We start from the raw sequence: 27,723 nt of genomic DNA on the forward strand, positions 1-27,723 counted from the left end.
TAAAGCACAGAGAGACGCCACAGGGCAAGAGCAACAGAAGCTCTCAAAGTAAAAAAGCAAAGAACAAAAGCCCACACTCTTGGCAGTATGGATTCTGTAAACTACCAAAGGCTCTATGACTGTTGATGGCCTTTTTAATGCTACGTAGGGTTGACCAACCATGCTCCCGGAGATCTACTTTCCTGCAGCTCCATGCCTAAATGACCCCACCTGAATCCAATAGCCCTAAGCATTCCTTGCGAAGTGGACTGCATAGTGTATTCTACCAATTTAACAGAGATTCCAAAGCACAGAGAGGGAAAATACTCAGCTTGAGGGGAACCTGCACAGAGTAAGAGTAAGTTATAGTTTGTGGTTTTTAATGAGGTTGAAGGAGCTGCTCATGCTTTGTATGTTGCTTTAATACAATGCAAGTGTGTTCTGATAATGCATTCTTCATGCCCACCTCCTATAGCGCTGTTGCAATTGGCCTTGCAAAGGCCAATTGCGCTTCCTTGGGCTCTGGCTGCTGATGGCAGGCAGCATGCTCCAGGAAGCAAACCAGTGATCTTCGGGTAGTGGTAGCACCTTAGTCCACTGGCCCACTCGAAAGACAGCTGGCTTCACTGCAGTGTGTTTATTAAGGCGTGGTGTGTCAAAAACAGAAACAATATCCATCAAAAACCTACGTCCTACGCAGGCTTGCAAGGCAGGCTGATACTTAAGAGGTGTTCGGAGTGCTGGTACTGGGTGCTCAGCTTACATCCCATCATCAGAATGTAGGGAATATGAACACACTGCCTTAACAGCCTGTAGACTGGAATCTAGCTCCTGATGATGAATGAAGTGTGTTTGACCTGAGTTGGAGGTGATAAGTGTAGGAAGCTACACATTCAGTGCTATGCAGAATTCCCTTTAAAAGGCTCTTTTGAGAACTACATGCATGAGTTCTCCATCAGGGAGATAGCTGAGAAGGAGCAGAAGTAACACTATAACTGACCCTTAAACTTGTGGGGGCACCTATGGCATTATGCTTTCAAAAATAAAGAGGCTTCAAAAGGTTTCATAGGAGTGCTACCTTGGTTCTATAAATAGCCCTGTTTGTTTTGGAAGTGTAAAGAACATTTAAATTGGTAAAGAACCTTTACATCAAATAACGGTTCTTCAGACCCAGAGGTTTCTCATCACAATCACAAACATGGTTCTTCATGAAACCAAAAGCGGTTGTTCTATGGCATCCCTCAAAGAACCATTTTCTGTCCTGCAAAGAATCATTTAAGCGTACAAATAGGTATTTCAGCTCTATATAAGCCCCGGCTTTACTAAAGAACCCCTAAAGAACTACTTTTTTGAGAATTGCAGGCCCTTCAAAAACGACTGAAAGTAAAATAAAATAAAGCGCAGCATTGGGAGTTTTAGAGGGGAAATTGATTCGAGGAGGTGTGCGATGGCAGGATTAGGCCGGGCCGGACGGTTGTTAAGTATCAGTGTAATGCAGACGGCCCGATAAGATGGGGGAGTGGCCGAGTCCGAAGGAAAGGAATAGAGCAGATAGTTGTGCACAGTGAGCCCCGGAGGCAAGGTGCTGCTGAGTTTCACCATAAAGCCTCCTTAAATAAAAGCGTGTGGAAAAGAAGTCAACAGGCCTGATATGGTCTAAGCATTATCACTGCACCTGCACACAGCCACCTGCCATTCCAACACTTTTGCTTATCTCCAGCTTTTCCAATAGCCTGTGTAGCCTTCTAACCCACACAGCGCTGCTGTCAGCAAGACCGCTGAAGGCATGGCCCACGCTGCCCATTCCAATGCACCACCAGTTTGGTCTGAATAAAAGGAGTGCGTGTATGTGTACATTGCCTCACACTACACCAACAGAGAGAGCGGACTGTCTGCTTTAACTGAAACCAATTTAGCCCTAATCTCCAACACGCCGCTTATGTCGTCATGTGTGAGTTTGTGAGCAAGTGTGTGTGTGTGAGTGTGTGTGTGTGTGTGTGTGTGTGTGTGTGTGTGTCTGTGCGTCAATGCAAGCAGACAAAATGAAATATGTCGTCAGTTCACGGCTATAATAGCAGAGAGACATTCCTCTTTCCTTCTTATTGATTGGGGCATGTAGCAAAAATTGATTTGTTTTCTGGGTCTCAGACAACTTTCAAACGAGTGCCACAATAACAAAGGCAGCAATCCTGGCTTTTACTTTAAAGATTACTCTCTTCTGAATGGGCCACAGATACAGGCTGTTGATGATTGCGAACCTTATCATTAAGTTCAATTATTTCTTTCATTACTGCAGACCTTTTTGTTTGCCTTTCTTTCTTTTCTTTTTTTTTTTATAAAGACAAAAAAGTTTTCTAAACAAAACTTGTCCCTTAAGACAAACTAACCAAGAAAGACCAAGACTTCATTCTCTGCTATAAATCAAGCATATATCTTATATATTCAGGAAATGTGAATTTATGAGAAGGGCTTTAAACTTTAGTGTTTTTGTTTTTTTACAGAATTGCTCTTTTTTCTGGGGCAGAATGAGTGTACAACAGAGCTGGGCAAAATGACGTTATTTTATCGTATTGTAATACATCTTTTCTAAGCATATCGAAGATATTGTTAGTGACACTGATCAATTGCAGGTTTTATTACCAACAGTGTACATAAACTGATTTAATTAGATGTTGAATAGGTTCAGCAGATGTTGAATAAAATGACTGTATTCAGTACAGGAGAATATCTGAATAGCAGTTTTTAAGAATCTGTTGCCACTGATGTATTTGGTCCATGATTACCTGTATTGTGACGAATATTGTTTATTGTGAAAAATGTCTTTAAATATTGTGACATCGCCCAGCCCCATCACAACATACATCTTTAATAAAAAAATAATAATTTGGTGCTCGAATTGAACCTTTTGGGGGTTTTCTAAAGTCAAACAGGCCAAAAATATACATAAACCTACGCCGATTATTACTTAGTTAGTGTTGAAAGAGGCCAAAGCCTCTTTGTTAGTGAACATGATGCAGTGTTTCCCTGCACATAGAATTTCACAATTACAAAAGTACAGGGCAGAGGGCAAATGCTCTTTTCATTTGAAACCAACAGGGCTTTTCATTTGAAACGACGAATTCAGGAAGTGAAATAAAGACAGAAAGGAGAGGAGAGAGCTAGCTAAACTAACATTTAAAAAGGAAAGGAACATTTACAATGTAGAGGAAGGCTGCCGCACACCAGACGTGCCTCATCTAAAAATTTGAAACCACTGTTACTCTTTCCCCTCCCTACATGACATACACAGCACCCGCCTCACTCGGAAGGCCCTCTGCATGGCGGAGGACCCTACCCACCCGCTACACAGCTTCTTCAGCCTGCTGCCATCAGGGAGGCGACTGTGGAGTCTCCAGGCTAGAAGCAGCAGACTGAGGGACAGCTCGGTCCACCAGGCAGTCAGGATGCTCAACTCCCTCCCTGCCCTTCCTCCCCTTCCCCCAGTTATGCACATGTCACTTTAAGAGTCTACAAGCTCCAATTTGCACTACTGTTCATATTTGCAGTAACCACACCCAGATTTCAATCTGCTGCATATGTCACTTATGTTTTTATGTCATTTCAGGGACCTCTATACATATACTTTATTCATACGCTTTATAAGTGCATTGCTGCAAATGCCACTTTATTTCTGATGTCAATGTCAGGGACCTCTACTTATTTATATATACTCTTTAACGCCTACATTCCTGCAAATGAGTATAATACCAGTTCTATGCTTCTGGTTATGGTTATTTAATGTTTATTGTTGCACTATGGATCTGAGAGTAACACGTTTAAATCCTGTGTATGTCCTGTACATACTGCAATTTTGACACCGGCACTGTGTGTCGACACACGCAGGTGCTTCATGACTCCGAACACTCCGAGCGCCTTACAATGCATGCTGAAAGTACCACTTTCAGCTCGAAAACAGCCAGTTCACAGTGGCAGAAAGATTAGGGGGGGGCTTGGGTAATCCTAAAGAAGACACTGTGATTGACTACAGCTGGTTGCTTCTCTGTGCCCACATAAAACAGGTTTGCTTGACAGCACTCATTGGACTGACCAACACACCGTCCGAAGAAGGAAGTCCGGAGAGCTCAGAGCAGATCTGAGAAGGATGACTGGATGCTTATCTCTTGGAGCCATTTGTAAGTTGTAAGTAAAAGTTATGGGGACGTGTGGACACTTTGCCAAGGTCTACAAGAAGATCCAAATGGTCACCCTGAAGTTCAGGGACAACCTACGAACCACCAGACAACAGGCCAGCCATGAACTAAAAGTTAAAAAATTAATAAAACATGTAATTTTACCAGGGGGTTGCATTTGGACACGAGTGTGCATGTGTGTATTTTCTTTACTAGCAATCCTTGCATGTAATTTTCTATTCTACACCAGCACGTGCAGCCAGAGAGAAAGAAAAGCAAGAAGAGAAAGCAAAGAGAAAGAAAGAGCAGTGGGAAAACGCTAATGAACATTAAAGCAGCCATTATCTAATATCAGTTCTATAGTCGTTAACAGGGGAACAAAGACTGTGCAGAAGCAGCCAAGCTGAGCTGCTGAACACACACTGTGTGCTTTAGGGAGTGTTCATAGAGTGTGTAACGTCCATGCCCTTCAGTCTCAGCATCACACAAACTGTGGACATATGCTCAGCGCCCCCAGCCCTGCACTTCAGCGCTGTGAAATCAATAAAGCAGAGCTAATACACTGACAAGTGCCCTTGAAGTGTAAGTGTCAAGCATATATAAGCCTCTCTATGGACAATCATTAGCAACATATAGTGGTATAGTGCCCTGTGTTTAACGAGCTTTCTCCTTATCACTGCAATGAGCTCGAAACGCTGGGGAATTGTGGGAAAAAGGGGGATATTAGAGATAAAACTAGCAACTATGATCGATTAAAATATTATTTGATCAATATTACAGTTGCAGTGGAGTGACGGAACTAAACTGGAACTTTTCAGGCTTACGGATCAGCGGTATGTCTGGAGAAGGAAGAATGAAGCATACTCTAAAAAACAACAATCTGCCTACAGAAAAGCATTGCGGTGGCTCGGTGATGCGGCTTTAGGTCCTCTGGCACTGGAAACCTGCAGCGTGCATTGGACAAGTATACCTTAAAGTCCTACAGGGTTTGGTTTCAGAAGAAGTCCTGGAAGATTCTGCAGTGGGTGGCCATCACAGTCGGCTGACCCCCACAGAAAATCTTTGGTGGGATTTGAAGGAGGAATTGCAGCAGCAAAGCCAAGAATGTTAGTGAACTGTACTAAAGTCATGAAGAGGCAATTCTGAGACTGCAGTGGTCATTAAAAGTGGAATTTGGTGTTGAGTTTGGAGAAACCATTTGTTATATTAATTGGTCTTATATAATTGGTTTAAAGCAAACAGCCGAACTTTAATCAATTTATCTAAGTGAACAATTTTGAGTGCAACTGAATACCTCTCTATTTGCCAATGTCATTCAGTCCTGTTAGGCATGGCGTTGGTAGCAACTAGTTCTGGGGGTGCTGCCAATAAAACAGGTACATTGCACAAAGTGGATGGAAAAATGAAAAGGGAGGAATAACTCAGACCATCAGCTAGCATAGTGTCTTTTAAGGATGTTGGGATTAGGTACAATCTACATTCATGAATAAATGAATAAATAAATAGTACCAATTGGCAGCACATAAGACCGATTAGATGGATAAATTATTAACAGCGTACCATTTTTGGAAAGGTTTGGGCATCCCTGGTTAAATGACACAGTAATATAACATTTCTATTTATTTCTTTATTTATTTACCATAAAAAAGTATGCAAAAGTGTGTTCTCTGTAAATAATGTCAAAATCAACACCCTATAAAAACGACAAGAGTGTTCAAACTTTAACATAAGGCTGTTTAAAGCATCAGTTTTAAAGAGCTTGTTGGAGAACAATATACCATTTCTCCACTACAGAATACCTGTTTAACCAAGGAAAAAAATTATTCAAATTAAGGGTGCAAGAAAATATTGATACGCTTCAGTATTATGAAGTGAGTTTTGATGGTGTGTTTGATGGTGTGTTTTATATTATGACAGTTTCCCCTAAATAAAAAAAAAATTAAAAAAAATAAATAAAAAAAACAGTAGTACCGCAATATATGGCAACATACTGGATCACAACCCCTGTATCGTGATACACACCAGACAGTTCTGTGAGACAAATGCAGACACATTTTTTAGACAAACTTTGGCATTTCAAAATGTCGAACGCAACCTTTGAAAAGCTGTGTGTCATGATCGGGCTGCCAGTAGAGCCAGACGTTTCTCCAGTCCCCAGTCACCCATGCCAACTGATAAGAGAATCATGTGACCTACGGCTTGATACTTTTTTTTATTCTAAAAACTCTTTTACATCACTATTTTTTGCATTTTCACTTTTGCAATATTCTGACTTCCCCACCTCGTCTGGGTGTAAAACTCCTTTAAGTGATATTTGGATTTGCTTTGTTTTTTTGTGTGTGTGTGTTTTTCCATTTAGGATTTTTTCCCCCAAACTGTAAGAAAAATCCTCTTCTGACTGTGCCAACTAATTAGCACACCGTTGCCCTTGCTCAAAGACTGCTGTTCGCCAGCATCTTTCATTACATGTCTCAGCCTGGCACTAAACCTGTGAGCCACCATTCCTCAGACACCTTGACACTCAATGACGGGGCACGCCGAACACACAGCTAGAGAAATGCTTGGTTAACAAGAAGCTCTGGCTAAAAACATTCAAATTCACATTCAAACAGATGCTAACAATTGGGGCTCTGAGACAGACGAGCAGGGATGAAGGCATGTTTCAGCGTGACGGACAGATGCACGATGACAATCTGTTGACGTTTTACTGAAGGGAGGAGGGGGGCATGCAGCAGAGTTAATGAATGTGTTGATCAAAGTAATTTTCCCCATCAAGCAGCAGCCGCTTCCTGTGAGGCTGCTCGAGATAAAGACAGCGTATCATTCAGTCAGAGAGCGATCTCCTCAAATTACAGGACGCCGCCAATCTGACAGTCAAGACGTGAAATCGCATACCAAACAGACTGCACACCTTGCGTAAGGAACGCACATACACACTTGGTCCTCAGGCTTTCAGCAGCTCTGACTACTGACTACTTACTTCACACATAGACAATAACCAGGACAATAACCAGGCCTCCGGCAGAACTGGGGTAAATCAGGGAGATCCACACAAACAGGGGTGAGGGAGGTCGATTGCAAATTGAAAACTCATCTGGTTGGGCTGCAAGACACCTCACCTGTTAACTGTTGTCAGGATATCTGGCATTTCTGCAACATACAATGGATTGAAACCAATCACAGGTGTTTATTTTTCTTGCAAAGAGGTTCACACCCCGCAAATGTCTACAGCTGATGCCTTCATAACAATTATTTTGACCTATTCTCATTAGCTGTGTGGGCTAAATCAGCCCACTGAATACACTAGTACATTTCCAGCATCTTCCATTAGCCAAAACCTTGCAATGTACACTATATAGCACTTTACCAGGAACACTATACTACTATTGGGTAGAGTCTCCTCTAGGGTAGGGCTCTCAAAGAAGCCTTTCTTCTATAAGATATTCCTTTGAGACTTTCTTTCATGCTACGAATCTCCCATTCCACCACATCCCTAAGGTGTTCCCCATTGGTTTCAGATACGGTGTCTGGGAATAGCACTGAAGAACACCGAATTCACAGTCATGGTCATGAAGTCATTTTCTAAGTTCAGCCATGTAATTCCTCTGCTGCATTGTCTTCACTGGCTTCCTCTAGATTCAAAACCCTGACGCTGGCCTACAAAGCCAAGAATGGTGGCAATGGTCAAAAGCCGATCTGTACCAAGAGGCCTTCGAGCTTCGACAACGGCTCGGCTTGCTACCTACCATCCTTTAAGATGCACTGACGACAAACATCCCGATTTTATTTTCTGTCCTGGCACTAAAGTGGTGGAACCAACTGTATTCAGTAGTATCTAAGCTTAGAGCAGTCCTATACAAACCAGCTAAGGATATTTTCTGAGTAAACAATGAAGCACTTTTGTAAGTCGCTCTGGATAACAGCGTCTGCTAAAGGCCTTAAATGTAGATGTACATTGTGCATTATCATGTCGGAATTAGCAGTCAGAAGATGGTTAAACTACGGCCTGCATGCACATGGTCAGCAAAAAAAACTCAAAAATAGTCTGTGGTATTCAAGCGGTATTAATGCCCCAAATTGTGCCAAATAAACAGTCTCCACACCATTACACTGTAGGAGACACCATAAACTTTGCATCCTGCCCTCCTTCTCTGTCTAACCCCTACCTCAAAAGGGTTTACAGAAACCCCTAGAGAGGGGGGCTGTTCTCAGTTGAGGGGGTTGCAACATGTGGACACTTGTGGGATTAGCTGGTTAGACCAATGCTTGTGTAAAGATAATAATCTGGTCAAAATAAAAGGACAGTATCTCTTAGTAGAACTTGCCATCAGCAGTCGGAGTTGGAGAGAGCACAACTGGCCTTGCTCTCTCAGGGGTGGGTTGAATGCACTCCTAGTGTGTGCTGTTGGTCAGCACAGGTGTCTGTTAGCTGGCTTTCTTCTGAACGCTGCCTAGCAATGCTGTGTTAGGGGCACTGCTTGTAATAGGGGGAGTTTACATGAATGGGCATTGGGTAATTGATCTTCCAAATTGGGTGGGAAAATGCGGTAAAATAAATGATTATAATAAATCTATCTGTGCTACCTTAAACAAACATTAGATGTAGTGCACTGGTTTGTAGTGTTTATTATTCTAACCTGTAGTTCAGGCATAATGCCATGTTCCTTACTTATATCATTTCATCTCAGTCAGACTACATCATTAGTCATATTCGCGCATTTAACCTTCGGCGGCCCAGGAAACCATCGTTGGGTCAGGTTCCCGTAGCAGGGGTATGCAGGAATATAAAACCCTTCAACACAAACACCTAATTCAGGAAGCATAAAGGTCTTCCTGATAAATTACTTTGTTTACTTTGCACTGCACACATTGCAGACAGAGACCACCTTTATAAACTCTAAAGGTAATAAAACTTAATTGACTGACAAACAGTTTTTATCCACAAGCCATCAGGCTTGTAAACACCCCCCTTACACTCTGAACTGGCTGAACTCTAAGATGCATTCATTAATATAAGCCCACTACGTATATCGTTGCTACTGTTCTACAAACACTGTTTACATTTGTACTTGCACAATGCACTTTACACATGCACATGCACCTATACTATAGATCTTTTCAGGAGACTCACTTTTAGTGTTTCTGCAGAAATCCACCATTCCAAACTTCAGTCTCACAAGTTCTCGCCACCCCAGTCGGCCCAAACACATTCAATACTGTTGGTGGCCAGCCCGTTGTTCTGAAAACACCTGCAGCAGTTTAATCCGCAAGTGTTTTTCTTTTTTCCTCTGTAAGAACTTCCTGATCAGCTCCAAATCCTTTGAGACCCACAGTGCGGAGTCGTCTTCTCACGGTGGAAGGATGGACAGAAACACCCGTGGATGGTTTCAGATCTGAAGAGAGACTGGAGCTCGAATTTCTCTTCTCTGTCAAAGATGAAAGCTTAGCACGCTATTCACCTGTTGGGGGCAGTTTTAATGGTCTACCAGGTCTTGTACATTTGTTAAAGGTCCCATTATCTTTTATTCATTGAAGTCCAACTCCCATGTTTTCAGTTATTGTTCTTTAACTTTTTTTTCGATTTCGAAGTCGATTATCTGGTATCTATTCTTCTGAGAAATATCTCCTAAGCAATGAAGAACTGGTACAGGTGTGGTAGCAGTATTCAGTCGCAGCATGAGTGCACTATTCGGCTCGAAGGCGCAGCGTTCAGGTCGCAGTCTCCACTTGAGGTGTGGGTTCGTATTCCAGTTCTGACATGCTTTAGGGGCAGTGGTGGCCCAGCAGTTAAAGCTCTGGCTATTGATAACAGGGTTGTGGGTTCGATACCTGGGCTCGGCAAGCTGCCACTTGCTTGCCACTTGGTTGCCTTGTCTTGTCTAGTGCCTATTATTTATGTTCTAAAACTGCAACACAGTTTAGCTTAAATAAACTGTGTGCTGTGGGAATGCAGTCCAATTACATTTCCAGATGAGTTCCTGGGGCTATATTAATGAATGACAGCATTTATCCAGTAATCCAGCACATTATGAGTAAATTATCACCACCACATTTATAATACACTGCAGGCCCACTTGCTACGGCTATATTTAGGAATATAATCACATTATTAATATTTCCACAGTCCTCCGACACACTGTTTTAAGGTAGAATGTTTGACAATAAACAAATGCATTCATCTCTCTGTCAATACACACTGCCAGCCTGACCAAACATCAACAATTCAGTGTTTGTCTTTCCCTGTGATTTCAAATTTGTCATGACTCCCTTCTGCCACACATCCAATAAAGTCCCATAAATCACATTCCACCAATCCAAGGGCAATTTTCCATCAATTTCAGCACACGGCGCAAACGCCCACTTTATGTTTGGGCTTCCGCCAGTCAAAGAAAGGGCATTCTGTATGTGATCATATCCCTGTATGGGAAATTGAAACACAGATCAATACACGAGTCAACGCTGGTAATAGAGTGATGTCAGGTCATACAGTGAAGACTGATGGAGAACAACCCTGGGCCACTGCTGCGGTCAGTCGCTGGAACACAAGGACATCTTTTACCTCAGTGGACTAAGACCCGATCACTCATCTGATAAAAACAGTTGAGATAAAGGTTGCATGGCGTGAGATGAAGGTTCTATGAGTTTTTTTTAATCTATGGCTAGCTTTAAACTTGAACCTCAAAATGCAGGTGTGGCGCTCACGAACTGAAGGAGTACTGAGGCAGATGGCAATGTTTGCATTGCTGTGATTGGAAGGCCAACATAATAAGGGATGATGGGGCACGTTCAGGAACAATGCTGACAGAAAACAATTATGTTGTAAAAGAGAGCATGTATTAAATTAGTTTTAAAGAGTTTTATTCACGTTATTCCCACATTTGCCCTGCTGGCCTGCATGTATGGTGGGGTTTTGTGGCAATGCTGTGGCCAACCTTTTTACAGCAAACAGCCACAATAATTGTTCAAATGATTAAAAAATTCTAAATCTGGGATATCAGCCAATGCCAGACAGTTAGGAAGGACAATAAACAAGCAGTTATTACATTACTTACATTTCTTTTCTTTTTTTTTCTTTTTTTTTTTTGGGGGGGGGGGTCTTCTCATATTCTTGTTTTTACATATCAGTTTATGCGTGCGTGTACACAGTTAGGACACCCCATGCAAACCTCTGTCTTTTTTAATATATTTAAACATGAACATTTGATCATCATTCTAACAATACTAATGAGGTGATATAACTAAATCACTAAAACTAAAGAAATGTCTTTTTAAAATGATTTGTGAAATGTAATTAATTAAAAAAATTAACTTTTTTCTGCAAAACAAAAGGTTAGGACAGCCCCACATTTATTACTGGACTTCTAATACCTACATTTAGAGGTTTAGAACATCATTAGAGGGGATTTTGGAGAAACCCATCCTATTTCAACCATCAACATGTACTTTGGTTTGCTCTTGATAAAGTGGGTGTTATTATCATGGTGAGATCCAAAGAGCTTTCTGAGGCATTCAGAACGGAGGCTGTAGATGTATTTGAGTCTTAGAACGCTAAGAAATCAGCCGCTCCACTGTCCGTTAAATAATTTACAAGTGCAACAACTGACAACATGGTCAGGTGTGGCAGTCCTAGCAAGTTCAGTCCAACAGCAGACTACAACATGCATCTCCAACAGTCCTAAAATATCATCATGGGATCTACAGGTAGCTCTTGCCACAGCTCTACCGTCTGCCATGAGAAAGAGACCACACATGTTCGGTTGTGATGAAAGGTATGCAAGGAGGACAGCCTTGCTGTCAAAAACGAAAAGCATCAGAGCAAGACTAAAGTGTTCCTGAGAACACCTAGACCAAGACCAGGAAATCTGGAACAACATGCTAATTGAAATGTTTGGACACAGTAAGAGAGGACATGTTTGGCGTAAATCAGACACAGCGTTCGAGCACAAGAACCCAGATCAGATGTGATCAGAGCACTAGAAATTCTTTATGGTTTTAGAAGATGAAAAGTCACACAGCACAGCAGAATTCTGAAGTGGGAAAAACTTTCTCCCAGTTCATGTCCCGGAGACATTGGAGTCCCTGGTAGATCATTATAAGAAAAGTCTAACTGAAGTTATTTCAGCCAACACTTCAGGTTCTGAAAGGTGAATCTAGCTCACCTAGAATTCAGCTACAGATCTGGATGTCAGTATTTGAGGTACTTAGATAATAGGTACTGTGACATAATTTGCATATTGTCTCAAATGCAAAATATCTCCAAACACTCAAAACATGCAAAAAAGCTCGCCGTTGTATGAACCCACCAAAATTCCTCAGATCTAAATTCGATTGGGCATCTGTGGGCAATGCTGGACACACAAGTTTGATGCATGAAATCCTCCAACTTACAGGATCTAGACAATATGTAACGGTCACAGGAAAATGCAAACACGGCCTGCCGCACAACTTGCAACGGCTGCCTGACACAACAATACAATGCATGGTATTAGATCACAGTGTGCTGAATTAGCACGGTATATGGTATTACAAGAGCAAGGAAACCCCACTTCTAAACATTTAGACAAGAATGGCTCTGACTGAAGCAACTGGCACTGCCAGGATGGAAAGCTTCAATTAAATTAAAGTAAACGAGTGTCGGCGAACTCCGGGATGCTGGATGTTTGAGAAGGCAAAGTCGAGCAAAGGTGTTCGAGAAAAGAAGAAGACATAACGCCATCGATGTATGTCGAGTTTGGAGCCGTAGCTAGCTAGCAGGGCTTAGATAAGTAGACATCTGTAGGCAATGCTGGACACACAAGTTTGATGCATTGAAGCCCCCAATTTGCAGTGTTCAGGACTTAAAGGATCTGCTGTCGACATCTTGGTGCCAGATAACACAGGACACCTTCAGAGGTCTTGTAGAGTCCAGGCCTCCATAGGTCAATAGGCCTCCTTGGCACAAAGAGGACCCTACACAATGGTAGGCAACTCATGGGCTGAGTCAAGCTGTCCCTCTCCTTCCAGACAAAGATACAGTGCAGCGAGAGCTCTGCTATTATAGGGAGATGAAACAACAGTTCTACTACATCTCAAAGACAAATGGTGACACTACTAACACAAGCCATGAAAATGACATTCTGCACACCATAAAAAAGACATTTCGCAAACCATAGAAAAGGAATTTTACATTTTCAGCAGGGAAACAATGTAGCCATGAATTGTAATATCTATGATTGGCCTGTCTCTGCCGAAGCGGGTGTCTAGATCCTAAATCAAAGCGCTCTATGAAGATGTAACGTATTTAATTATCGAGCGTTATTCAAATTTCACCACAGCCGTGCCCCGCTCAATAATTAGCGCACGCATTATCATTTTTACAGCTCAGCGCCTGTATAATGCAGCGCGGCAAAATAAAGCTGTTTAAAACTACTGTTTTCCTGCTGTTCCAGCTTTCCGAAAGCAGAAATACAGACTCTGTGTGAGTGGACGTCTAAAACGTTAAGACAGCTATACGGAAGTGGATTAAATTGCCCTCATCATTTACCATTTGGCTTCCCTCTCCAGCTGCTTGTTATTGGGTTGTTTACTACAATGTAAAATAACTGTGTGTGCAGACGTGTGCACGTGTGTGTGCGGGCGAGTGAGTGAGTGAGCGAGTATTTACAGTACGAGAAAGAAAATAATCCCTCATTATTTTCATTATGATCAAAGCAATTATTTAAGAAATTTTGACCTAAAAATGTCTCCACTAGAAACATTGAACCAGTGTTGCTGCGGCCTATTAATTTGGAAGGGAAAGAAAATAAAATAAAATGAAAACACCCCACTACCCACCCCCCCAACCCCAATCTCCAAGAGACGAGCACACAAAGCCAAAGAATAATGATCATTCGCAATGGCTGGAGCTGGCACCATCATTTTCTGCCCTATTGTGAATGAATAATACAGCAACCCAGGGACCAATGGCTGAAGAACAGGATCTAGACCGGCAATATGTAACTCAAGCATTTCAGACAAAGGTAAACGAGGACTTGCAGCCACAGGAGAATGCAAACACAGCTTGCCTCACAACTTGCAACGGCTGCCTGATACTGGTGAACAAAGCATAATATAGTGTGGTTACACTGCTAGGTAGTGCGACTGCGATATGGCTTGGAATTAGGGACGCAACAATACAATGCATGGTACTGGATGTGCACACAGTGTGCTGTATTAGCACAGTATATGGTATTACAAGAGCAAGGAAAACCCACTTCTAAACATTTAGACTGAAGCAACTGACACTGCAAGGACAGAAAGTTTCAATTAAATTCAAGTAAACGAGTGTTTGAGAGGGCAAAGTTGAGCAAAGGTGTTCGAGAAAAGAAGAAGACGTAACGTCATCCATTTATGTCTAAAAGTTAACTAAAAGGCTAAACACCACAGCACAGACCATGTTCCAGCTAACTGAAGCTCAAATCCCACACGTTTAGAGGAGAATGTTTCATATCTGCGAGTTAATGATCTTACGAGTAACTTTCACGACCAAAATCAAACATTTAAGGCATTTAACAGACGCTCTTATCCAGAGCGACTCAGAAAAGTGCTTCTCTGTTTACTCAGAAAATACCCTCAGCTAGTTTGTATAGGGGCTGGGCTGGACAACCGCTAATCTGGGGCACGTAACTGGACTAAGTTTAACCAGCACAGTTTAACCGTACGTAAGAAACAAGCAGGGATCGTGTGTGTTTATTTTCAGACAGTAGTGCCTGTTGAGATGCGTTTCCACCTATGGTTACGACTGTTTTCAGGCTTGTCGCTTGATTGTTACAGCTTTTGTTTCAGCATTAACATGAAAACACATAGGCAACATGTTCTACCACTCCTTGTTTTGTTTTTTTTGCAGAATCAAAAAATGTATCAAATTGAATCATCACTATATTCTATTAAATTCAATTCTGATTTGATTCACTACACCTATTTCAATATATTAAAAATGTACACGTGAACATAATGTCACTGTCAGAACAAACGACTGTATCTCTAAAAGTGGTAACTTTACAGAATAAGGAAACATTTCAGTTCCAGGAAAGGTAAAAATTTTGGGTAGGGCTGGGCGATACTGCAAAAATACTATATCACGATATTTTAAGACGTTTTCACGATACACAATATTTATATCACAATACATGTAAGCACAGGCTAAATACATTAGTAGCTGCAGATTTTGTAAAACTACTATTCAGATAATCTTACATTTACATTTACATTTAAGGCATTTAGCAGACGTTCTTATCCAGAGCGACTTACAAAAGTGCTTTGCTATTTACCCAAGAAAAACCTCAGCTAGTTAGAATAGACTAATAACTTAAGGATTCTAAGTTTAGACACTGCTAAACACAAGTCAATAAGGAGACCATAGTACTCTATATTCGCCCAAGTATTCTCGGAAGAGGTGGGTCTTCAGTCTGCGTTTGAAGACAGCAAGCGACTCTGCCGTTCGGACACCCAGGAGAAGTTCGTTCCACTACTTCAGTGCCAGGACAGAAAAGAGCCTGGACGCTTGTCTTCCGTGGATTTTGAGGGATGGCCGGTCAAGCTGAACTGTACTTGAAGCTGGAAGGGCTCTTGGTGTAGATCGGCTTTTGACCACTGCCATCAAGTACAGAGGGGCTGGTCCATTCTTGGCTTTGTAGGCCAGCATCAAGGTTTTGAATCTGATGCGGGCTGCAGCTACAGGAAGCCAGCTGTACTGAATACAGTTATTTTTATTCAGCATCTGCTGCACTTCATCTAATTAAACCATTCTAATCGCACTGTTTGTAATGTAATGTAATTTGCAATGTAATGTAATGTAATGTAATGTAATTTGCAGCTGACCAGTGTTTTTTAAGGCACTAACAATATCCCTGATATGCTTAGAAAAGCATAGTGCATCACAACGACAAAATATATCACCATACGATAAAACCTCGTCATATTGCCCAGCCTAATTCTAGGTCGATTTGGGTGGTTTCTACTGATCTTTTTATTTGATTTAAAGGCTTCCCGTGTGTTCTATACTGCTCTCCACAGATATCATGGCTTATGGCCATGATACACATGTCCACACATTTCCCATCGCAAATCCACAAGATCTTCATTACTGTTAATGGAGTGTGTGAATTTCACTTATTAACTATATATAATCTAGTTGGCATATCAATCATTTGTTGGGGATTTCCTCCTTTAAACAAACATACAGGATAAACAAATCAAAATCAGCTGTTAAACATCAGTGTACAACACACAGTATCTGCATTGTAGTGTATTTCTGTATTTCAGAGGCTTATTTGAATAGCTAATCAGGGGTAAATGGCACCCACAGCTCCCACTTGAGCTCAGCTATAGAGTGCAGTCCTACAACCAACCATGCTGAGCCTGGACCTATAAGACTAATGCGACGAAGGTGACAAATGCTTGTCGTTATCAGGGGAAGCTACTTTATCAGTCTGAGCTATCCCGTTGCAGGCGCCATAATTGACTGCCATTTCCAAAAGTCAATCTAATTGCTTTTTCGTTATTGTGTTAATAGGCTTGACAGCGGTAAAGGGAGGGGAGAGAGAGAGAGAGAGAGAGAGAGAGAGAGAGAGAGAGAGAGAGAGAGAGAGAGCACAGACGATTAATTTGCCTGGGCGCGATAATTAAATGCATGATGGCAGATAAACTCTCCCGATTGCTAACGACAAATGTTAAAGTGGGTCAAATCAATTATTTCAACATCAAGTGTGGTGGTGAAAAAACAAATACTCAGGAACCTTGCATAAGGAACACATCGCCGGGGCTCCTTGCGAAGGTGATGTCTGCGCTCGGACCAAAACTAATCACGGCCTGCCACATGGGTGACTGTTTGGGGTCAGCCGTGACCCAGCTAGGGTAATAAAGCAACCCTGCTCCATTCATTACTGAAACAAATGCAGAAGGTTCTGTCACGGCCCGCGGCTTAAACAGCGGTAAAGGCATGATCCAATTAAGATTAGGTCTGTGGTGAAAAAGACACAGAAGAAGCGAAGCAAGGAACCATCCATTTCAGGAAAGCCCAGCTATTACACTATAGAGTCTTTGAGAAGGTTCAAGGAGCATGCGGCTGCAACAAAGAACTCTGCTTTAGTGGCCAAAATAGGAGACAAGCTTACTTGACCATAAACATGGACAACACAGCATGTCTCAAAAGTGAAACCACAGGAGAGTGCAAGGAGAGTCTCAGCATTATGACCTGAAGCTAAAGAGACTAAAGAGGGTTGTGTGATGCGACGAGACAATAACTCAAAGTACATGAGTTATTTAATTAAAGAATGGCTAAGAAAATGAAGCTGTGTGTTTTGGAATGGCCAAGAGTACTAACTGAATCACATTTGCAGGGAAGACCCCCTCAACGTTGTGCAAATCTTATTCACAGCTACAGGAAATGTTTGGTGGAGGTGATGGCTGCTAAAGTGGGATCTGCGGGTTGAGAAAGGATTCACTTACTTTTTCTAGCCTGCACTGTGGAGGTTTGCTCAGTGTGTTCAACAAAAGACATGGACAGTACAACACATTGCGTGCTTAGTTTAGTTAAAATGTGATTTCTTAGAATTGTGACTTAGATAATGCTCAGACCACATTTTATTCATAAGCAATGCAGAAATCCAGGTAATTCCAAAAGGGTTAGCTTTCTTTTTCTTGCTATGGTACATATTGTCCTATCAGTTCTTTTAAGGAATGATGATTAAAATTATGCCAAATTCCAAAGTTAAACCTAGTGGTAAATCCCGCAAAAGTCATTCTCAATCATCCCATTTAATATAGGTTGGTCACTTATTTAGCAACGTGAAGTGGAATGAGAGGGAAACTACACACACATTCAATATTGATGCCCATCTGGTGAGAAAGCAGGCAAGATGCTGGACACAAAAGACAAGAGGAAGAAGAGAAGAAAAAAAAAAAAAAGAAGAAGAATTCTGGCGTTGAGTGGAGTGCTTGTCAGCAAACCACAACCGGTCAGGCCTTCCTCCTAAAGCCCTCCTCTACTTCACTCATCTTTCCACCAAAGTTGATAAGAAAAAGCCTTTCATTTCATATCAACTGAAATGTGCTCTGTCCCTGATAGAGAATTAAAAAGAGAAGCGGACGGACGAGAGGAAAAAAAGAAGAGAGAGAGAGAGAGAGAGAGAGAGAGAGAGAGAGAATCACTGTCTCTGCATTCCATTAGTCAGTGTAATTTAGACGGTTCCTATTTTGGGGTTTGGGAGGGGGCCATATCTTGGCTGGCAGCAGGACTCAGTGATAGCTGATGCTATCATGGCTCTATTATGAGAGGGAGCCGCCTGACACTGGCTCAAATAGGAGCTCCCGCACCCCCCCCCCAATAATCCACGTCCATCAATAGGGTAATTGAGCGCATTCCTCTAGAGAGGACTGACAATGAGTCTCTAGAGAGGCCATCAGCACACCACCTACGACCCCCATTAATATTTTCTCCTACTTTACAGATGAGCTAAGGGCTAGCTGGGCCACTGGAGCTCTTTGAGGCAAGCTAGCTCCAGATAATCATATGCAAATGCAACCCAGCCCACACGCATCCCCATTACATTACACCCCACCCCACCAACGGACGACACAACCACACAGATCAGTTTTCCAATACCAATACTGATCCTGAATCCATGAATATCGGCTGATGTGCATGATATCCAGCTTTTCTGAAACTTCCTCTGGACTGTGGGTTGTTTGTCCCGGAGGTTTGGCATGTTAACTCAATATTAAGGTGATCTGCTGTATTTTACAGAACTGCATTTTTGCACAACTAGCATTTTTGGTGTCTGTATAGCAGTCATAAAGAGGTTATAAAGAGGTGGTTTGCCTGCTAGATCAATGTTAAAAGCCAAAAAAGATGTAAGACAATATTTTTGCTAATATGAATAAAATCATGGGTTATCAGTTTCTTTGGGTTGTTGTCCTGCTGGAAGACCCATGACCTCTAAGGGAGACCCAGCGTTCTGACACTGGGTCCTACGACACGCTCCAAAATTCTTTGGTGGTCTTCAGATTCATAATGAAGGCCTTATTTCGCATTCTGTAAACGGTACAATGATGTGCTTTACCAAAGCAGAACGTTCTCCCAAAAGGAGTGCGGCCTCCTCAGGTAAATTCTGGCCTACTCCAGTACGGAAATTGATTGAGGTTGTTTCGCCACCATTACCACAATCCTTCGTTACAATCTTCCACCCGTTCTTCTCTGCCGTCCACGTCCAGGAGGGTTAGCTACAGTGCCATGGGTTGTAAACCTCTTATTGGCATTGGGCAAAGCAGACACTGAAACATTACGATCTCTGAAGACAGACTTGTATGCTCAGTGTGGTACACAGACACAAAGAAAGAGACCACTTCTCCGTTTTAACTGGTTGAATGTGCGTCATATGATTGGAGTCAAATTATTTCTTACAATTTTGAAAAGATGCCAGTCATTTTGTCCAGTCCATACAAAATACAACTTAATTGATTCTTTTTTCCCCACCAACATCCAGTTTTCTGTTGGTATCAGTCCAACACCCGTACTGTGCTAGCTCTACAGTATCTAAAACAATCTGCTGGTCCAGTGCTGGACTGCCTGTAGAAGTGTCTATATAGAGTATAGTATATATGCTCTATGAAAGACAGAGACACGCTATGTCACGCTACGTAGGTGTACCATGTCTTTACTGACGATGGCTTAAATTAGTGGCCTTCTCACACTCAACAACTTGAGTAGACAATTCAAGCAGTATATGGGTGAACTCCTCCACCGTTCCATGCTTCACCTGGGCAAAGATGTAAGCTCAAGCCATTCAAATCAGCAGCAGCCCATTCAAATCTTTAGCCTGAAAGCTGCAGTTTACAGTAAACCATCTCATTCACTCCTGCTGAAAATTACACAGGTTATTATTTGTGAAAATGTAGTATGATCTTATGGTGAGTAGGTGTAGCAGGAATGCAGACTTTCTGGAGATGCAGACAGCTAAGAGGTCAGAAGCTTCGTGGTCAGTGAGATATATCCTGTTGCAACTGCCTAGACTGTAAAAAGTCCTAAAGACTTACCATCCACTTAAAGAACAGATACTGTTGCCCCTCCCTAAAGCTGTAAACCAACTCTAAAGCTGTGTAGTGAGACAATATTTTGAGTTTGACTTGGGGGGAACTTGGGGGGTTGAGCTGTCTGCAGAACAGAATGAGAATTAAGAGCTCCTGTACAGACGAATTAAACAGCTTCATTTCGGCACCTCTCAGTCTCCAGCTCCCTTTCTTCTTCTCTGCACGAAAATACAAGTACACAACACTCTGCAGTTACATTTGCCTTCCTCATCTTCCGGCCCTTTCCATTTCAATTCACACCATGACCCTCCTTCATTAGAACACTGCTGTTAGAGATGTAGGGATTAAATATAGAACATCAGCCAGAGATGATATTACCATTAGAACCTAATCAAACACATTTTACTTGGGGAAAAGCCAACATCTTGTGTGAACACACATAAAAAAGGGTCCTTTATGTGCCTTTGTCGCCCTCAGGCTTCCATGAGCCTCAGGCAACCAACTCCCAGCCAATGGTTCATGGTTTGTCCCTCTCCGACTACTGTAGGTAGGTACTTGGGATGCACCGATCCAATATTAGGATCGGATATCGGTCCCGATATTAACAAAAATGAGCTGAATTGGGTATTGGATAATTAGGCAGATCCATGGAACCGATCCTTTCATTTTAAATTGTTGGTGTGAAACTGCATTAAATGTTTAAATGTTTGCGATGTCTGATGTGAACTTTAGTGTGTGTGTGTGTGTGTGTGTGTGTGTGTATATATGTATATATATATATATATATATATATATATATATATATATATATATATATATATATATATATATATATATATAGTCGAACATTTCATTGTACAGACTAACTGCTGGTTTCTGCTGTGCACATGACAAACTTTGAAATCTCTTGAAATTACTGCTTGTATATTTGGCCAAGTTACTTATTTATTCTTAGGTTCAGCTGCTAAATTTGATTCTGAATTTCTGCTTACACTAAATATTTAAAAATAAGATTGATTACTGTTTGTATGTTTGTAAAAGTGAAGCTAATTTTCAGTTTTGAGTGATACATTTTATTTATTTTAAAATATTTTTAAAAGCTTTTTTATTTTGAATTTAAATGCAGTGGCAAGGTCCTGCACAATTGTTTATTATTTTAGTGACAAATAAATAGCAATTTAGTACATTTATATATATGTGTTAATGTTATATTCTGTTTTACAAAGGTTAGTTTGTTTAAGTCAGTTCTGATGCCTTAAGTCTCTCCCACAGTTTGAGGTATACAGTTTATTAATTCAACAATGGTATCGGTTTGGTATCAGGGATCGACCGATGTGCAAAGTTATGCGAGTATGTATCGTATCGGAACGGAAAAGCCGGATCGGCGCATCCCTAGTAGGTACTCATCACTGTTGATTGAGAGCACCCCGCAAGCCTTACTGTTTTGGAGACACTCCAACCCAGCAGTCTGGACACAACGATGTAGCCCTTGTCAAAGTCACTAAAGGGCTCCAGGCCTGCTTCTTTCTTCCCAATCCTACACAACAGATTGTTGGCTTTCACAATTAATTGGATCTTTGATTTATTCCAGTGTTACAGTGCAAGTGTAGATTATGTCAAAGTAACTTTAAGCACATGAGCTTCATACTAGAAGTGCTGCAGATGGTTTGGGAGGTCAAACAAGGAAACCGTGTTAACGGTGGTAAACCAATAAACAAGCCACTGTGATCTGATGTGTGTCTGAGTAGCTTCCAAGAAACTTCCAAATCTTTCCTCAAGGACAGCCAGCATTTACACTTCCCATCCAACATCAGGTTATCTTAATAAAATTCTTCGTTAGAGTAAATCAGGTGAGCTTCTGATGGAACTGAACAAAAAAAAATCCATGCAGTGTCTGGAGTTCACAGAGAAGTCAGCAACCAAATCTAAACACGCAGAGATATCCTGCATACATATGCAGAAATTATACAGTCCTTCAGTGCTTTCCAAAATGTAGTTTGCCAATTTCTAACATCACTTTGCAGGGTGATTCTCCACCTTTATCATCACGAATGAGCCAGCCTTCAGGCTGACTCCAAGGTCATCACAAAGCAGGCCTGAGAAAGATGTCTTTCTGCACAATTTAACAGCAAATTCTTTCTCCCCTGGAAGCAGACTGCAGCCCAATTCCAGTACAATACGCAGTAAATGCGGATCTGCTCATGTCCCAGTCACATGAAAAGGAAACGTGTTTGCTTGATGAGCTGACGTCTAACAGTACGGCCACTATCAAAATACCTTTACCTCAGTTTACCTTTCCAATTACCCCTCCCCTTCCAAGTACCAGTCAGGACAAAGCCTAATCTATTAATAACCTATGTTCTCCTTGTGGCTGTCACTACCAATTGTATAAGCAATGAAGTTTGTTCTGATGATTATTCAAGCAATCAGAGGTAACAAAAAGAGGCAAATAATAAAAATAGACTTATAACAATAACAAAAAAACAGCATTCCAAGATTTCTAAAATGCTTTACTATAAACATACAAAGCAGTCTATCAGCACCACAAACAACAAAGACCCTTATCGCAAGGTGTTGTTGGCAACAAGATCTCTTAATATCCGCAAGTATACCACTAAAGTGCACCCCTGGAAATTCGTAACATTTGCACAAACATTCCTACATATTTTACGATTTACAAAGAACTCCAGAAGTCCACTGCTGCCGCTGTTTTGCCAAATACACATATCCCTGCCTATCATGCACTCGAAAGAATTAACAACAGCGGCACCACAGCATTCTCCTTTTCTCCATTCTGGAGCTTATAAAAAATGAATTCATGTATGGAAACAGTAAAAATTTTACTTTCTGCTTAGAGTAAGCTTAAGTTCAGCCTATGTTTAGGTTAGAATTACATTTACGTGCAGTAGCTTAAGTTTAGGGTAAGACTTAGGTTAGGTTTAGCCTATATTTAAGTTAGAATTACGTTTATGTGTAGAAGGTTGAGTTTAGGGTAAGAGTTAGGTTAAGTTTAGCCTACGTTTAGGTTAGAATTATGTTGACATGTAGTATGTAAAGTTTAGGTTATAGTTAGGGTTAGGGTAAGAGTTAGGTTAGGTTTAGCCTATGCCTAGATTAGGTTCAGGTGTAGTAGGTTAAGTTTAGGTTATAGTTAGGGTAAGGGTATGAGTTAGGTTAAGTTTAGCCTATGTCTAGATTAGGTTCAGGTGTAGTAGGTTTAGGTTATAGTTAGGATAAGGGTAAGAGCTAGGTTAAGTTTAGCCTATGTCTAGATTAGGTTCAGGTGTAGTAAGTTTAGGTTATAGTTAGGGTAAGAGTTAGGTTAAGTTTAGCCTATGTCTAGATTAGGTTCAGGTGTAGTAGGTTTAGGTTATAGTTACGGTAAGGGTATGAGTTAGGTTAAGTTTAGCCTATGTCTAGATTAGGTTCAGGTGTAGTAAGTTTAGGTTATAGTTAGGGTAAGAGTTAGGTTAAGTTTAGCCTATGTCTAGATTAGGTTCAGGTGTAGTAGGTTAAGTTTATGTTTAGGTTGAAGTGTAGTTGTATGGCATACAGAAGAGACACTATTTAAAGTGTGGTGAAGTTTCCATCTCCACAGTATCTGGGGTTTTATAAATGACAACACTCCATATGCCCTGAATCCCAAACACAGAAATACAAACATCTGTAGAAGGAATCACACACAAAGTAAATGGCAGTGCACTAGTGGTGAGACAGCCAGCACTTTAATCACTGGAGGTACAGCGAGATAGCTGCAGGAAAAAAGCGTAGACGAAAATTCCACATAATTAAGCCATTAACAAAACTCACAGCAAGTCCTTCAGAGTGGTGGGATGCGAAATTCACCATTCTACAAAGCAAGTAACATCTGAGCAGTCTAACTTAGTATTAAGCCTAAAGGAGGCCATCTGGACATACACCATGTGTCCAAATGTTTGTGGACACTTCTTCTAATGAATGCATTTTAGCTACTTTAAGTTGCACCCACTGTTGATGCAGATGTGAAAATGTGCACATGCAGCTTGTCTAGTCCCTGTAGTCCCCCCCCCTTTTCTCTCTCTCTCTCTCTCTCTGTGTGTGTGTGTGTGTGTGTGTGGACTCTATGGAGCAGAAAAGCATAGCTAGAGGGGTATAAAGCCTCCCAGCATTGAGCTGCAGAGCAGTGAAACTGTGCTCTCTGGAATGATAGTGCTCTATTCAATCATTTTAGGGCGGGTTGGAGAGCCTTCCCCGGACAGCAGAGGCAGTAACTCCAACAGAAGCAGGATCAATTATTTTTTTTAATACCCTCGATTTCAGAAGAAACTCTGATTTTCAGAAATATCAGTTATCAAGTATAACACAAAAATGTTAAAAATGAAAACAGCTAATAGCACACTTGATGGTCATGAGGCTGTAATGTAGGTGCAGGTTTTTTGTTTTTTTTTAATGCCGAGTTTGGTCTTCATCATGCCCTAGGCGTCGTTTTTCATCACTATATCCGTCGAGTTAATTAAGACAGTATGGAAAAAGCTTTCAAGGTTGATGAAAGGACATCCTGTTGCAGGGAATTAAGTACAGCTCTTCACCAGGCATGCATGCAAACACACATAAATAAGCTCTAACACGCATATCTAATTTAATCAAGTAGAAACCTGATTACAATTTAGATTAAACCGCCATTAGACATTAGGGCTGCGCTTGCAAAGTGTTAATACCCTTACGGATTGTGATGAGGACCTTCAGTCGATGTTCCTCTGCACCCATATGGCTTATGCATTTCTGATAGCTATGGCCATTAGCATAATGCGCTCACTTACTATTAAGAATCAAATAATCATCACCTCAAAGAGACGCGACGAAGCACGGCCGGCAAACGATCAATAAATAACTTCCAAGTATGCCGTTCCTACAGCCGGCTGTACAGAGCTGACACCGGCTGCAGGGTTTTCCGGTCAAAGAGAGGGAATTTAGAGAACAGCAACATCTAACAGTAACACAGTCACGTCTAAAAGCCTGGAGGTCTAATGAGGCCAGATCCATTCTTTTCCTCAGTAATAGTGATAGCAGCCGCAGTCTAAGACATTTATGAGGAGCGCTCAGCTGGTGCACACAGCTGCTCCAACAGTGCCAGGGTTTGGTGAAATTTATGCAGAGCACATAAACAAAAAGAACAATGTAAAATAACTCAAAAGTGTCTTCATCTGAAAAGAAAGGAGAAATCAATTCTTACAGATAGGCCAACATGACAATTTAAAAAAAGGAGGAGGGGAAAAAAGCTATCCAACCACCATCTGCCTTGTTTTTCCTTAGCCTCAAGGATTCAGAAGAAAGATAAATCCGACCGAGGTCAGAAGGTCAGCTCCGCCGGAACACACATGAAACGACCATCAAATATTCAGTGTGTGTGGTTAGAGCATAAAGGCTGTTATGAAACACTTAAATAAATGCAGAATTTTCAGGGTATCCTTATTCGCATTCAATACCAGCTCATATCAGCTGGAAGTTTCAGCTGGCTTTGAATACACAAGTTTCCAAAAGCCAGAAAGTGCTGAAAAGGATAAAACACATATCCAGCCTCCGCACAGAATCTGCCCACAAACAGTAAGGATTGGAGGGTAGAAAGGATATTCAGGCTTCCGAAGATGACACACAGCTAAAATCAACTCAAGCAGTAAAGTAATATACAGTGTTCAAAAGTAGTCTCGGGGCCGTCATGGAAAAGCGGTGTTCCAAAAAGCTGTCTGACTGCTGAAGGAATAAATTATGATTAAAACAGGGTCATTTTCAAACACAAATTATAATACTGTACAAATTGGCACCAATATCACAACTGCAAGCACATTTTTGGAGCACTGTCCCAATACAAAAACTGTATGCCATGATAAATGAGACTGACAAGAGGTTATCAGACACGAGTGGAGAGTTTCCTGATAATACTTCAGCACAGTAACTGGAAAAGTACATATTAACCAAAAAGAAATGGAGGGTAAATAAAGGCAAGAAACGACAGCTAACAGCTGAAGCTAAAGTTATAAACAAACAAGGTTTCAGGGGTGCAGGACTGCAGCCGTGGCTAACATATTTGGTCAGTTTATTCTGAAACAGATGTACGTACATGGTTTTATCCTACGGCAGTCCAATCCTGTTTCGTCTTCCATCCTATGTATTTTGTGACAGTCCTATGAGTTTACAATTAGACACTCAAAATTAGAAATACTCTAATCTAGTCAAGCAACTAACACCTGGCCCAAACTAAGGGGTATAAACAAGTTCAAAACGACTGAATCAGACTGGATCAGATCAGACCGGACATAGACTGGTCCACAAGACCATTTGACACCACAAGAAGAAAGTGCAACGAGCTGGAAGAAATGAGACACTGGTGAAGAATTAACAGGAATGGTGGAGATCACGTTAAGAAATGAGAAGTGAACTGTTCATAGGATTGCTAGCCAGGCCAACCAAAATCCCTTTTTAACTGTAAAAGACAGTGCAAAGTGATGGTGCACTGTTCTACTGTGCAATGACACTTTCATGAAAGAGTCATCAATTTGCACAAAGTTTGTATCAGTTCAGTTTGACAAACCTTTTTTTTTTTAACCATTATCAATAGAAGATTTGACACAGTGACCAAAGTATGTTTAGAGAAAAAAGAAAAGGGTGAAGACTTTATTGAAAAGAACAGCAGCAGTATTGTATACTGCAATACTAGGCTTTTCTGAACGTTTATGGATATCATCTGTACATCTAGAACACTGCTTAGCTGCATGTAGAATTCTACAGACAGCAAAACTAGTGCTCGTTCTTTGGATTCACTACAGTCAAGAGTCTGTCCAACTTATCAGAGGTCACGAAACTAAAAATTTGTGACGTCGCCCGGCCCTACATACAAGTCCACATTGTGATGGTCATGCAAAGGTAAATAAAAGAGTTAAGAGTGTGCAGTGTGGAGCTTTTGCACAGTGGAGCATGAAAACACACCATATCTAAAACTTTATACAACACTCCGTTTTGCCAGCGGGAGAACCGCACACCTTTCTTTGTTTTTAGAACAAAGTAAAGGCAATGGCTAATGCAAACACACACACACACACACACACACACACACACACACACACACACACACACACACACACACACACACTATAGAAACCCAAATCACATCAGCAGTCAACAAACAACGATAGATATCAGTCCAGAGCGTGTACCACTACACTGGGTGCTGGGTGGTCAGGGAGGTGAGTCAGGCTGGATTCTAAGATATTAAAAACATTATAAAACAGTCACTTTAAGAAAAGTTTTGACTAAACTAAATAAATCAGTCCAGAAGGTCTCATTATAGAAACTGCTACTAAAAATAAAGAGATTTTACTGAACGCATTAATCAGCAGCAAACTGTATATAATCGTCTGATATCGTCTCCGTATTAAGAGACTTGGATAAGGGGGCAAAATAACCTGATCGGGGCGTCCCTACACAAAATCCTTCAACTCTATTTATAGTGGGTGCTTTAGCGGCCTCGCAACCTTCAACATGTTTGAAAGGA

At 41.3% G+C, this 27,723-nt stretch overlaps 1 protein-coding gene across 1 annotated transcript in view; it reads right to left on the reverse strand.

Moving 5' to 3' along the window:
• The window catches only part of snx29 (sorting nexin 29), a 164,471-nt gene that overhangs the window by 85,304 nt on the left and 51,444 nt on the right, over nt 1-27,723 (reverse strand). The window lies entirely within an intron of this gene.

The sequence above is a fragment of the Salminus brasiliensis genome, chromosome 22 (genome assembly GCF_030463535.1).
Source record: "Salminus brasiliensis chromosome 22, fSalBra1.hap2, whole genome shotgun sequence".
Lineage (NCBI taxonomy): Eukaryota > Metazoa > Chordata > Actinopteri > Characiformes > Bryconidae > Salminus > Salminus brasiliensis.